Below are 15,351 nucleotides of genomic sequence, written 5' to 3'. Positions count from 1 at the left end.
CCAGGATTGGGTCTGGGAAGCTGGGAGATTCCACTGTGAGTGGAGTCAGAGCGAAGGCATTTGGAGCTAAGGCTTCTGTAGGAGGGAGTAGGATGGAAATTGATCTTTGAAGAAAGCAAGACAGAAGAAGGGAGATGGAAAGCCGAAATCATTTTAAAATTGCTGGTGACAAATGAAGGTAGGATAGAAAGATGTATAACAAGGAACAGGGAGGGAGAAACAGGGAGGAGCTGTACAGAGAGGTTGCTGTGATGTTAGTTTTGAATTCCTTTTCTCCAAACTGGACTTCGGCACCAGGAAAATGCGCGCAGTTCTCTGAGTGGTCAGCAAGTGCAGGGACAGGAGGAGCCATGAAACACAAAATAAAGGGATCGTAGGTCCACCTTCTCAGATGAGCTTAGTAGATTCATCGTGAGTCTTCACCAACCAGACAGACCTGCACTTCCACAACTAGAACAGTTAACTTCTGAGTGCAATATTGGTAGCTTTGGTTTGAGAAAATATTCCCATCTGCGCTAAGGCATTTTTGCCCAATCTGGATAAATGCCAGTTTTTCTACATAATGCAAGTTTTTCTGTGTAACTGGGTAAATGACCTGTGGTTTTTGGACCACCTTCTTGTCAGAGTGTCTGCAAATTATTACATAATAGACTTTTTTTTAACATTGAAGTTTTTGGCTTCCTAAATATTCTGAGTTTCAAGGTCAGATTTAATGAGAGTGCCAAGAATAATCAATGATAGTCAGTACTTTCTCATAAAGGGGAGAAAGCCAGCCCCCAAGGGAAGTGCTCAACCTAATATATTCCCTCAACAGTAACTTTCAGGCCATGACCTACTGTGTTACTGTGGTGTCAGGTTCAAAAAAATATCATGGGTTTCTAAATAGCTAGACTTCAAAAGTCACACAACCAAAAAAATCTGACAAGCGCCTACAAACCACAGGAATTTTCTGACCCGCTGGCAGATGTTTTGGTAATTGACATTTAATCATGTCATACTTAGCTACTGCTAAAAAAAAAAAAAAAAATGTTTTACTTCTAATGTTTTCTCATGAAGTTTCTCCTTCTCTAATGTAACTAACTGCACATTGGATTAATGTATTAGGTAGCTCTATCAAATTATTTATGCAAGTACCCATTTTATAGACAGTTGATAGTAGCTGACTAATAATGTGCTATTTAAAAGGTTTGATCGAAGAGGGTAATGAGAATTGCCATGTAGTCCCGTTGGTTAAGAGGAAAATCCATTCCACAATAATAATTGTTACAGTTCGTGTTTATTGTGTGCTTACAAGGATAAGGCATTTTAAAGTCATTTGTATTTCAGTTATTTCTCATAGCCAACCTTTGAAGGGGTTGCAATTATTTTTCTCATTTTACATATGATGAGCTCTGAGGCCCAGGGAACTTAAAAATTTGCTCAGGCTAACAATGTGTGAGTGGTGGAAAAAAAGATTTAAAACCAAATATTTTTAATATCTGTGCCCTTTGCCTTTGATTGTGCCACCTTCTAGTGGAGAATTCTTCAACTGAAACCTGAAGCTTCTACTGTAAACAATAACCATCCTCACTGATGTGACTTCATATAAGAAATTGTCATATAAGATACATCTAGCAGTACCTGCCTCAGAGAGTAGTTAAAAGAATAAAAATTATTTGATCTCTGTAAAGCATTTAATATCTGGCACAATGATAATCATCCAAAAATAGTAGTTTTGTCCACAGAAGAGGAATATTCTATTTTTAGGGATTAGGTGGGCAGTACTTTAAGGAGAAGGTGATATTTAAAGTAAATTTAAAGTATAAATGGGAGCTTACTAGGTGAAGTTGGAATGAAGCAATGTAGCAGAGAAGAACATTTTAAAAGGAAGAGAGGTTCAAAAGAACTAAATATGGTTAAGAAATAAAGTGAGATACAAGATGGCAGGAGGTGAACATGGAAAAAAATCTTCTTAAATCAGAATCTCAGTGATTCCTGAGTCTTCAGTCTCCCTTGTCACCCACAGCTAGTAACTTGGTCCTGTGAATTCAGCCATCTACATGTTTCTCATTGTCCTGGCATTTCTATTCCCAATTGTTGTTACCAAGATCTGGTCCCCATCAAATATTTTCTGGACTATTTTAATAGCTTTGTATATTACACTCAGCAGCCAGTAAGAACAAATGGCTTAAATGCACACAATTTATCTTTCTTACATAACAAAATACCTACATGCGGGTGACTGCTTCCATTGGTTCGGTACCTTCGTGACACGTGGGGTGATATCTCTGCCATTCTTTAGGCCTTTCCCTTTGGTTGCTATATGGCTGCTGCAGCTCTAGCCGTCACATCTGTGTTCCAAACAAAAGAAGGGGGAAAAGTCTATGTCAGCCACATCTGTATCATTCTATCACTTAAGAAACTTGAGCTTTCCCCAAAGCCACCAATAGACTTTTGCTTAAGTTTTATCATATCCAAGAGGATGATAAAGTATTTGGCTTGTAATACTGCCACTGCAAAGAAAAGAAAGGGCAGTTAGTAAGGAAGGCAGGTAGACTGGATATTGGGAGTAACTAACATGCCTGCCGTGCTTCAGATCTAGTGGGTTTGTTGCTAGTCTCTCCCCAAGTCATACTCCACTCTGCTGGCCTAATCAGTTTTCAAATGAACAAGTCCGGTCACATTGCTTATTCACTTCCTGCAGGATGCACAGTGCTTTGAGTTTCATTCATTATCATCTGTGACTGACTCTTATCTGCCTTTCCAGTGTCATCTTTTGCTATTGGGTCCCTTTCATTTTGTACTATCTGCTTTGATTCTCTCTCCTTCCTCTTAGTCAGTACAGACCTAGAATTTTGCCCACATTTTTAAGTTTTACCAGTCCTTATGCTGTAGTATTCAATGTTTTCTTTGCCTAGGATGTCCTTACACTCTACATTGTAGACCTGAAAACACCAGTCTTCAAGACACACTTGATTCTATGAAACCTAGCCCTGCTTTCTCCCTTTTTCCTTCCTTGGCTGTTGGAGTAGATACTGTGGTGTCTTGCCCAGATCTGCTCTTCAGGGTCAACACATACATCCAGGCAGCTGATGGGAATTTCTGCTGCTGATGGTTCTTAACTGCATCTCAGGAAATTTTGCTCTTGGTTTTAGGACACTCCCTCCCTCGAGATGTTCCTTCTTTTCAGGTGGCCTACAGTCAGCAATTGATGAATGTAGAGACACAAAGGCCCTGATGTTTTGATCTAGTCCAAGGAAGCTGTGAAGCCTCATTCCAGCTCCAGAGCTCCTTAGAAGATGGATTAAGACTTTGGTTGCATCCACATACACCTTGTGGATTGTGTTCACCTTCTGCCCAAATTGGCTTTCTCTATTTCCTCGAAAGTGTATCTTTTGATAGTTCTCAATAAAATGTTGACATAAAAATTTCCATCCTGGATGTATTTCCAGAACACCCAATAAAAACAGCTCTCTTGGCATTTGTGCCAAACTAAATATATTCTTTTGGACAATGCTGCCGTGTAATGATATTTAGCATATTTATAAACTGACTGCCCCCTGCAGTCAGCTCTGCTGTGGAAGTCTGGACTCCCACGATACTAGAAGGATTTTATACATCTTGCATTTAAAATAGGAAGAAAGATTTTCTAGAGAAGATGCTGTTAGGAAGACTTGCCACTACCTCGCCCCACAAAATAGCAACTTTAATATTTCTCCTTTTGCCTTATCAAAATGGCAATCATAAAAGCCACAACTCTATAGACACAAATGTCTGTATCAGAATGTACCAAATTTCTGTGCACAGAAGACTTGCATTGTTTATTAGCATTGCCCCTCCATCCTTTGCACATGTGTCCAAATCCACCCCTCTACCACCACACACATAAATACTTCTCACATATATACACAGCAATGTTCTTGACAGTGAGTAGGAGATACTCATAAAGTCTCAAATATAGACCACCCGTATTGGTTCCTTTTAGAAAAGCAGCTTAAATCTCTTTTGCTTGATATGCATATAGAAAAAAAAACCATTTGCTACAATTCTGATAACTGAAATAGAGTTTGATGCAAGAACTTGAAGATAATCCTATGTGACTGAAGTATGACAGATGTTAGCTGCCTTTGTTTCTTTGCCTTTGCTGCAATCCAACCATTTTTTTATTCTTAAAAATCAGGTTGTGGAATGATGAAAGCTAAGCCTCATGATAACTATTTGGGGTCCGAGATACAGGAAAAGAAAGCAATAAAATATGAGTTTCATGCTACTGTTTTGATGCTCAGGCTAGATTCCTCAGATTGATACCTTTTTGGAAGAATGTGCCAAGAATATTTGTCAACAAAAACTTCCTCTGAAAGTTATTTCAATCTGGCTATCTACATCTGGGATCAGGAACTAATGAGCCCGTGAATAACTTTTCTGGCCTGCCATTCTGTTAGTGTCTGATATGTCTGAATTGAGGAAGTATGGAATTTATAGTTTGTTGGTGGATTATTGTGACTTCTATCAGGAACTTCTGAGAACAGTTATAATTGTGCCTCTTAAACTTGGTGCCTGTGTTAGACAACAATGTCAGTAGCAAAAAAGGATCACAAAGCCTTGAGAGAACGTTATTCTGTTCAGGAAAAATCAATAATTACTCAGAAATACCTCATAGAAAAATAAAAATGGACTTATTCCTTACATGTTAGAGGTATTTGTATATACAGGTTGGCAAATCTATACAAGTAGCTAAACAACATGTTTCTACTTTTTCTAACCAAGTAGCTTACAGGTTTATACTGTAACATCATGCTTCTACCCTTAGACCCAAATATCCAACATCTTGGAATTTATCTTGAAGAAATCATTAGCCAAGGGAATTAAAATGCATGCACAAAAAAGCTAATCATAGCATTGATTATGACAGTGAAATTTTAAAACCATCTATGTTTCCTTCAATATAGCATTTTACATAAAGAATACTTTGCATCTATTAAAAATGATAGCACTATCTCAATATTTATAACCATGAAGATGTCCCTGCCACATTACTGAGTAAAAAAGTAGACACCACACCACATGCATAGGAATGAATTATCTATATAAAATTATACACGTGCCCAAACACATACACATATATCTGTAAAGAGATGATATCTGGAGGCATATTCTCATGTGTTCATGAAGAGATTTGGGAAGATATTTACCTTCTTTTCATACTTTGCTGTGTTGATTATTTTCTTACAATAAGCATATATTATTCTGTTAAGAAAATGTTAATCTACTTTGATTTTTAAATCGTGCTTCTATAAATCAAAATTTTTATCAGTATTTCCATTTCTGTACTTAAAATGGTTCTTATGTTTCCTTATTGTAATATTGTTTGTGTTGTTCTCATAGTTCAATGCTAAAACTCTTAACATTATTTGAAGATACGAAGCTAGTAGTATGCAAACCTTCCCAGGAAATGGTACTGACACACATAGATTCCCAGGAAATGCTACTGACACACAATGGATTCTGACATGACTAGCGTCTATATTAAGGAGGAAAATGTGGTCCCTATACACTAGCTTTCAAACCAATGAGAAAATACAAATGGGACCAACAAGCTTGTCTTGTCATGCTTGTGTGATAGACATGCTGGTGTCAAAAGGAAATAGGGGATTACTAATGCCAAAGTATATAGAAGAGGAAAGATAGCATGGTACTAGCCAATTGTCTTTGGGAAGTTCCCCTGTCTTTTCTGAACCTCTTCATTTTTCTCATTTGTAGTTTGCTGTGATGACTAGAAAAGTATATGTCAAATGCTGACTTATAGGAGGATCTCAATTAATGAAGTTATGGTTGCTATTATTATTAATATTGTTGCTGCTGCTACATCAGGAAAGGTAATATTGAAAATCACATGATGAGTTTTATCAATGTACTCATTTGAAATAGATAATTCATGTAAGGAAAAAAGTATTCTTATTCTACAACACATCTTATTCTACAACACAGGAAATTCTCACCTTTCTTTTCTTTTTTTTTTTTTTTTTGAGATGGCATCTTGCTCTGTTGCCCAGGCTGGACTGCAGTGGCACAAACTCAACTCATTGCAACCTCCACCTCCTGGGCTCAAGCAATTCTCCTGCTTCAGCCTCTAAGTAGCTGGGACTACAGGTGCATACCACCATGCCCAGTTAATTTTAGTAGAGATGGCGTTTTGCCATGTTGGCCAGGCTGGTCTTGAACTCCTGACCTCAAGTGATCTGTCCGCCTTCGACTCCCAATGTGCTGAGATTACAGACGTGAGCAACTACACGCAGCCACTTTTCTTAAAAATGTAAAATATTACCAAGTTTTTACTTCGTAAGTTATAAAGATTCAGCTCAAGAATAAGAACTTGTTCTTCTATGTCACTTATCTACGATGTGATATAAATTTTAATTTAATATTCCCTAGCTCATTCCTTGGAGACTCCAATTTTCCATTGCAGAAATCACACAAATAATTTTGCCTTCAGATAAACAACACTTGATTTGTGGCATATGTTCTACTGTCCTAAACTTTTTACTCGGTCTCAATTTCTACAAACCACAAACATTTTCTTTCAAACATTTTTTTTTTTTATAATATAATTTTTTATAAATATTTTTTATTTTGGTAAATTTCACATTAGTAATGTGAAAAATTACCATGGAGCATCGTACACATTGAAAGTGAAGACAAAAACAATAACAACAGGGAGTTCACTCAATGTTCATTTACATTTTAAATAATAAACAATATGCATGACATGTCATTTTTAAAAAGGAAAGGCCATACTAATAAATTCCTCTTTAATTTTTCATGTGTGTGTGTTCAGGCTTGTCAAGTAAATCATAATCACATGTGTTGTTTTGTGATGCAGTTTATTAGCTTAATGTGCTCTGTATCTAATACATGGGTCCACAGCAAAGAGAATAACAATTCTATTCTATTTTACAATAGCACTGGAAAGAATTAAATGCTTAGGAATAAACATAACTAAGCAGATGAAGAACTTACAATTGAAAACTGTAAAACATTGCTAAAAGAAATTAAATAAGAAAAAAATAAATGGCAAGACATCTCATGTTCATGGATCAAAATCCCAAAGGTGTTTTTGCAGAATTAGAAAAATCCATCCTGAAATTCATATGAAATCACAAAGGACCCTGAAGAGCTAAAACACTTGAAACAGAAGAATTAAGTTGGAAGTCTCACACTTCCTGTTTTCAAAAAGTACACAAACCTACGCTAGTCAAAACAGTGTGGTACTGGCATAAAGACTGATGTAGACCAATGGAATAGAAGAGAGAGTCATGAAATAAACTCTCACATACATGGTCAAATGATTTTTGACAAGAATGCCAACAGTATTCAATGGGGAAAAGAAAGTCTTTTTAGCAAATGGTGCTGAGGAAATTGAATATTCACATACAAAAGAATAAATTTGGACCCTTATACCATGTACAGAAATTAAAACTTAAACATAACAGCTAAAACTATAAAACTTTTATAAGAAAACATAGTTAAAAATTTTCATGACAGTGGGTTTAGCAATGAATTCTTGAATGTGACACCAAAAGCACAGGGAACAAAATTAAAAAAAGATCAATTTGTCCTTCGCCAATATTTACAAACTTTGTTGTGTTAAAGGGCACTCTCAACAGAGTAAAAAGGCAGCTCACATAATGAGAGAAAAGATTTGCAAATCATATGTCTGATAAGAAATTCACATCCAGAATATAAAAAGAACTCCTAACAACTCAATAACAACAACAAAAACTTGGTTTAAAAACAGATTAAGACCTGAATAAGCATTTCTTCAAGGAAGGTATACAAATGGTTAACAGGCCCATGGAAAAAAATGCTCAACAACTCTAATCACGGAAACGCAAATCAAAATTGCAACAATGAGATATTGCTTCACACCCATTAAGATCGCTATTAAAAATCAAAACAAAAGAAAAACAAGACAGGAAATAAATGATGCTGGCAAGGATATGGAGAAACTGGAACTTTTGTTTATTCCTGTTGGGATGTAAAATGATGCAGCTGCTGTGGAAAACAGTATGGTGGTTCCTCAAAAAATAAAACATTGAATTGCGTATAATTGATGAGACTCTCTCTCTCTGACCTAACTTTAGGTAGTCTCTCTTCAGCCCTCTTTTTAACTAGCTCTCATCTTTGGGGCCCTGTCTTAGGCCTGCGTAGTCCAACTACAACAGGAGTCCTGCTAAGTCCCTTTAGAGAAAATTCCCCACCCTTGATATCTGATCACCCTTGGGATCAGATCAAGTTCCTCATCCCCCACATTTGATGTCAAATCACCACAGTCTGGCTTCAGCAAGAATTCTGTTAAGTCAGGTTAGAAAGAACCATCTTACCTTCATGTGTCCTCTTAGTAATTTTCTGTCCACTGACTCAGTCACTCTGCTGATTGCCTCTGGACCCCCAGCTGTCCTTGCTGTATTCTCTCTCCCCTAAGGCGATAGTCTTGCCACCTATCACAACAGTCCAAAATTTTCTTTACCTTTTTCATCAATTTCAGAATGATTTTTTTCTTTAACATGATCCAACAATTTTACTTCTGGGCATGTATCTTAAAGAATTGAAAACAGGATTTGAACAGATAATTTGTACACCTATGTTCAACCAATCTGAATGCCTACTGAATGATAAATGGATAAACAAAATATGGTGTCCATAAGCCATGAAACATTATTTGACCTTCAAAAGGAAGAAAATTCGGACACATGCTACAACATGAATGATGCTTCAAAACCCTATGCTAAGTGAAAAAGCCAATCACAGGACAAATATTGTATGATTCTGCTAATATAAGGTCTCTAGAGTAGTCAAATTCATGGAGACAAAAAGTAGAATGACGGTTGCCAGAAATGGGTGCAGGGGCAAATGGGAAATTATTATTTAATGGGTACAGAGCTTCAGTTTGAGAAAATGCAAAAAGTTCTGGAGATGGATGGTGATGCCTATATCACAATGTGACTGTACTTCATGCTACTTTAATGCCACTCCCTGTACACTTGAAAATATTTAAATGGCAAATTTTATGTTAAGTATACATTACCACAATTAGAAAATGACTGAAACTCTCAACTGAAAAAAAATCTGCACACATTGGGGTTCCTTTTCAGTTTATAACATCATAATACAGTTCCATGTTACATATTATATGTTTCTCATTCAGCTGTTCCTGTGGAATAACTAGAAAAACTGGACATGTGGTTAAAATTCTTTTCCAAGCATCTCCTCTTGCTGATTGCAAAAACATTTCTTTTTAGCTTAATCCTTTATTCATTTATTACTGCTAAACATTTTAGAGCTAAGTAAACCAAGACTCTTTTTTAATCCTTTCTTTTAAAATGGCAGCATTAGAATATTTGAAATTTTCTTAAATGAATATAAAAGCTTCTCTTCTTTTATAAAGACAATTTTAAAGAATACTTGACCCTGGGAGCACTTACTGTTGCTATACTAAGAAGTCTGGATTTCACTTGAAAATACAGTGAATTGGTTTAGAAGGCTGGAAACAAACTCAAGAAGACGTCTAATTCGTCTGTTCTAAGAAGGACTCACTCATTTCAGGAAAAGATGGTCCATTATTATTTTATTTTTTCTAAGACTCTAATTAGAGCATATTCTACTTCTTAATAATACTATTCCAGTTTCAAAATACCCATGTTTAACCATGTGCTCTTAATAAAATGTGTGCTTTTTATTCTTCCTACTTAGGAAATAATACAGTCTGTTAACATAAAACATATTTCCATAAATTTGCTTATATCTGCTAGGGGAACTGTACTTTTTTTAAAGAAGAAGTCAGGTTCACTGAATTTGTGATTTCCGCTAATATATTAATGTTTTGAAGTAAGCAGGGGTAAATTTTTTTCTCAGTTAAAGAGAATCACCATCGGTATATGACGATGTAAAGGAGGGGGGGAAGCTTAAATCCTGAAAATCCTCAAAAAGCCTGCTGTCCACCTAGTTAGCTATTTGGTGAAACCAAGAGTGCACATGAAGACTCTCCAAAAACAGTTACTCTTGTGGTTTAAAAATTTAAAAGTGTTGATTAAGAAGTCTTTTTTTTTTATTTTGAAGAAACTGTTCCATTAAAAATGAAGGCCCTCTTTGAGTTACATTTGGAGGAGAAACCATGAGCCCACGGTAAAAGGCTGCAAAGCGTGAAACTGCCACTGGAGGTTTAACTGTTGAAATTTTTATTGGAATTTTAAATTTTGTACGTTAGTACTCTGCTTACAAAGAAGAATACGTTTGCAATGGCCTTCCTCTTGCCCTGTTTCCCCACCCCTACCACCAATAAGCCCTTTAGTGCACCTTTTCGAAAAGCTTTACAATTCTCAGCATTACACACATTATCTCATTTAATCCTTAGTAAGAGCTTTTTAAGTTCAGAATAACTATGCCTTTTTTTTTTTTTTTTTTTTTTTTTTGAGTCAGAGTCTCCCTCTGTCTCCCAGGCTGGAGTGCAGTGGCACCATCTCAGCTCACTGCAACCTCTGCCTCCCAGGTTCAAGCAATTCTTCTGCCTTCTGAGTAGCTGGGATTACAGGGGCCCACCACCATGCCTGGCTAGTTTTTTTTTTTTTTAGTAGAGACAAAGTTTCCCCATGTCAGCCAGGCTGGTTTTGAACTCCTGACCTCAAGTGATCCTCCTGCCTCAGCCTCCCAAAGTGCTAGGATTACAGGTGTGAACCACCATGCCAGCCTGCCCCAATGTTTTTCACCACTGTCACCATCTTGCCATGCACATAATCTTGCAGCCTCAGCAATTTGACATTCTTCTTTCTTCCTCATCAGCCATATTCAGTGAGTTATCAAGTCTAGGTTATTCAGTCTTCAAAATACTGAATGTCTCTTTTTTATCATCATTTCCTTCCTCTCTCCAAGAGCAAATTTTATCATTTTGATAAACAGACAATTGTTCTTCCTGCCTCAAGCCTCTTGTTTTTCAATATATATTTATTTATAATATTAACAAATATTTATCAAATGTCCATTTATTAATCAAATATCCTATCTTAGAAGTTAGGGTTACACCAGTAAACACAAGCAACAGAGCCCCTACCCTCATGAAACTTACAGCCAGTTATGGATACAAGCAAACAGAAAAATGCATGTATAATAATATAATGTCAGGTAGTAATAAATTATATGAAAAAAGCAGAGTAAGGGAATAGGGAATGATGGACTAGAGAGGTACGACTTTATTTTTTGATCATACCTCTTTTAAACATTTAAATTCACATCCACTTAAGAGAAATTTATTGCATACGTTTTCCCAGATTAAACTTCCTGAAACATTTGACCATATGCCACTTCTCTATTCATCTATATAATCATTCATCTATAAAATAAATGGGATAAAATCTAAAGCACTTAGTGCAAGGTTGCTTAATCTGACCCTAGGTACTCTTTCTTGCTTTTAGTCTATACAGACAAAACTCTAGCAATATTGACTATTTTCCGGCTTATTATGCTTTTCTACTTGATATATTAAAAGCCTCTCTCTGTAACCACAATAATCCCTCTATTCTAAGCCATTCAGTATGGTACAGAATCTACTCCCTTATAATTAACTGTCTCCTTGTGGCTGTTTTATATTTTATCTTTCCAGTTGAGTGGCACACTTTTGAAAAATGACTGTTTAATATTACCTTGTACTATTCTCAGTACTGACTCTTCCAAAACTTACAAAATTGTTGACATTAACTTAACACATATTTGTTAAGTAGGTGTTGACTAACCAGTTACAATGTGTTGACCACAGTCAGCCTTTGTGGTCTCTCTAGCCACAACGTAACATCCTCTGTCCTTTTCTTCTGGTGACATTAAGCCTATATCTGGGATAGAATCATTACTTGAGTTGCATACATATGCCATTTATTTCCCCCTTCAAAGCAGTGTGTCACTATAATTCAAACGTATCTTGTATCATTTTGCGTTAGAATGAAATACATTTTTTAACAGGATGCCAGCTTTTCACACTTGCCACAAGGGGGAGTAGTAGTTCTTTTCCAGGAAGCAGAATGACGCCATAGTTTCATTCCCCAGCAATTGCTACCCAAACATTTTATTCTCCCACATATTATTTCCATATGTTTTTTATTTGTGTTTTTTTCCGCCTGCATATATTTGCCACAACTAAAGGGACATTCTCTCTTCACTTCAAACATAAATTTTTATTTTAGTTCACTTGATTTTATCCCTCAAACTACTTATACTTTAATTTCTACTCAGGTTCTTAATTTATTTTAAATTGAACTCAATATCTAAAATGGTGTCAGTACTTTTTGGGAAATATTTGTTGTTGGAGGTAATCATTGAAGAAGATACCAGAAAAAATAATTTCCCAATAAATATCTGACATGCACAACAGATAACATATATTGTTGTTACTCAGTTTGTCCATAGTTTGAGTGAAGGCAGGTATTTAAGACTTTCCAAATAGGAAATGTTCTTAATGAAAACTAGGAATTCCAATACTGTACATATACACCATTCTAGGGCTAGCAGGACTATTGAAAAAAATCTGGACCAACATCTTCTAGTTTGCAAATAAGGACAGTAAATCCCAGAAGGTCAAATGACTAAGTTAGTTCAAGGCCTCATTCTGGTCCAATGGTCTTTCTATTAAGTTCCACTGTATCTCTTGTGATATTAATTATAAAAAGCAGTCTGTAGTTTCAACATACAGCTAAAATAGTTATTTCCAAAGGTCTGCCAATATTATGCTAAATATTATTATAAAAATGTTGTTTTGGGTTCTGAATACTGCAAAACATCTTGTGTTCACACAGTACTAAATATTACCTTGCAGTTGTTGCAGTTAACCAAGCAGTTCTATATGTGCCAATTTAGAGGCTTAGGTGGAGTCAAAAAAGCAATTTAAATAAAAATAGTACCAAGGGAAATAATGAAAATATTAGTACTATGTAGTATGATTTTCCATATGTTAGAAAAGTTACATAAATGTGTAAATGCATGAATAAAGTTCTGTAAAGGTATACTGTGGGAATTGTGAATTATGATACTCTGGAGAAAGAGAGGAGAAGGTGAAATGCCCTCTAGAAGGTGCAAAAACTGGCCGCCTGGGATTCACTCCAGCCAGTGGGTCACACCAACACTCCCAGAAGCTAGCCCACTGTCTGAGCTACTATACAGCCACTGTCATGAGATGTTTTAGAATAAGGTGTCGGTGGAGATGGAGAGAAGCGGCTGGTACTAAGTTCTGAATACCACACAGTATTCTGATGCTATGTCTACCTTCATAATGTTTGAGTTTTAACAACAAATATGCATACCTTTTGAGTTTATGAACAACTAGAAGGCAAAAATTAAAATTATAAAAGAAAATTCCCCATTAGCATTACTAACAAAAGATATTACTTATATAAAAGGCTGTTTAACTTTGTAACAAGATATCTATTATTTTCCCACCGAAAATATAGTCAATCAGTGATTAACTAGCACAGTAGTAAGAGCTCAAAATTTAGCTCTATAGTAGCTCTGTATGGAATAATAGCTAAGTAAGAGTGGAACTGTTTTGCAGCTGTACTTAAAAAAGTCTTGTAAGATATTTCCTAGTAGACCAATTACATTAAATCTGCTATTCACCACAGTGAATATCTTCAAGAGATAAAACATTTAGGCTTTGTTATTGTTGGTTAAGTTCAGGCTGTGGAGGTTTTCTCTTTCCATGAACACTTGGCTCATGACAATGGCCAAGCCCTGGAAAGCTACTTCTAGGCAGCCATCTGTAGGCTTCTTATAATATCTTTATATGTACACTAATATACCATCATCTTTGCTTATTAAAAATGTAATTATGTTAATTATTTTCTTTTATATAAACTTAGCTCCATAGTTTCTCCTTTCTAAAATTAGAATATAACAAAATAATTTTGAACTAAAATTCCTGTTCTTTGTTCTTTACATGATTTTGGTTTATTTTATTAAAGGGAAACCTTTAGCCACTCAACTTCACCCTATCACAATGCCTCACATTGTCATAAAAGAAATGGTATTTCAGCCTCCATTCCCTAACACAGAACAGTATGAGAACAAACGCTTCTGGTTCCTCCCTCTACCTTGCCATTTCTCCCTTGGATAGAGAAATAGTTTGCCTGTTTGGTAAATTCAGTGAGAATCTGGTATTCACTGGTGATAGCTTCCTCTATTGCGGGAGATAATTGGTGTTGAAGTTCTTGCTCATGAATAGCCCTGCGTCTTGTCTGTTTCTTTTTCTCTTGGAGTAGTCCATCATCAGTGGAATATGTTTTCCTCCTCCAGCTCTTCTGTGTCCATTTGACACCTGCCTATAGAGGATTCCTGCCATTCTCTAGTTTCTCCCTTACGTTGGGGGAGATAGAATCCCAATGAGAAGAGGTCTTTATATCTAATATTTTCAGAATAATTCTGATCCTGGACTTTCATATTTATTTATCTCTTAGGCTTGGTTCGAAATTTTTCAGTAACCCATAGGAGAAGATGTATATGAAATTAGAATTCTTCTTTAAATACCAGAATTGTATATCCAAGTGTCTAATATATATCTTCTTTTGGATATTTAAAAGTAACTTCAAAATTGGTTCATCCAAACTTAACTGATAATCTCCTCCCCAGAGTGAAAATCAATAAGCAATACACTTGTCCTCCTTTAGGCATTCTCTAACTCAGTGGATGATATTGCTTTCTCTCTGGTTGCATGAGCCAGAAATCACAAGTCTTCTCTGACCTCTTTTCTCCTTCATTTCATATATCCAATTCATCACGAAATCTTTTATTTTTCCTCTTAAACAAACCTCAAGCCTGTCACTTTTCTCCATCACTACAACAACACCTTATTCTAAAACACCTTCAGGACAGTGGCCATAGTAGCTCAGATGGTGGTCTGGCTCTTAGGAGTGTGGCTGTGACTCACTGGCTGGGGTGAATCCCATGGGGCCAAGAAGGGAAAGAGTCATTGGCCCAGCCATGATATACAACATGAAACTGGACAATTAAGGACTCATAAATTGAACAAAGACTACAAATTGGAGGTTAAAAGAATTACCAAAGAATATGAATGATTTGGGCCGGGCGCGGTGGCTCAAGCCTGTAATCCCAGCACTTTGGGAGGCCGAGACGGGCCGATCACGAAGTCAGGAGATCGAGACCATCCTGGCTAACACGGTGAAACCCCGTCTCTACCAAAAAATACAAAAAACTAGCCGGGCGTGGTGGCGGGCGCCTGTAGTCCCAGCTACTCGGGAGGCTGAGGCAGGAGAATGGCGTGAGCCTGGAAGGCGGAGCTTCCTGTGAGCTGAGATCTGGCCACTGCACTCCAGCCTGGGC

The 15,351-nt window shown here is 36.4% G+C and overlaps 1 protein-coding gene across 19 annotated transcripts in view; it reads left to right on the top strand.

The window, feature by feature from the left end:
- Positions 1-15,351, top strand: part of ALDH1A1 (aldehyde dehydrogenase 1 family member A1) — a 185,588-nt gene that overhangs the window by 42,263 nt on the left and 127,974 nt on the right. For 4 of the 19 annotated variants that reach the window (XM_045373117.2, XM_065530709.1, XM_065530704.1 and 1 more), the window contains exon 2: positions 5,740-5,855. The exons of 10 other annotated variants lie outside the window; for them this stretch is intronic. The gene's annotated coding sequence lies outside the window, so the exon portion shown is untranslated. Of the gene's footprint in view, positions 1-22; positions 179-5,739; positions 5,856-15,351 lie in introns of those variants that run through there. 5 more of the 19 variants (XM_045373118.2, XM_065530707.1, XM_065530705.1 and 2 more) reach the window with 2 other exon arrangements.

The sequence above is a fragment of the Macaca fascicularis genome, chromosome 15, assembly GCF_037993035.2.
Source record: "Macaca fascicularis isolate 582-1 chromosome 15, T2T-MFA8v1.1".
Taxonomy (NCBI): Eukaryota; Metazoa; Chordata; class Mammalia; order Primates; family Cercopithecidae; genus Macaca; species Macaca fascicularis.
The sequence above is the reverse complement of the archived record's forward strand: the minus strand, read 5'-3'. Positions and strand labels throughout refer to the sequence as shown.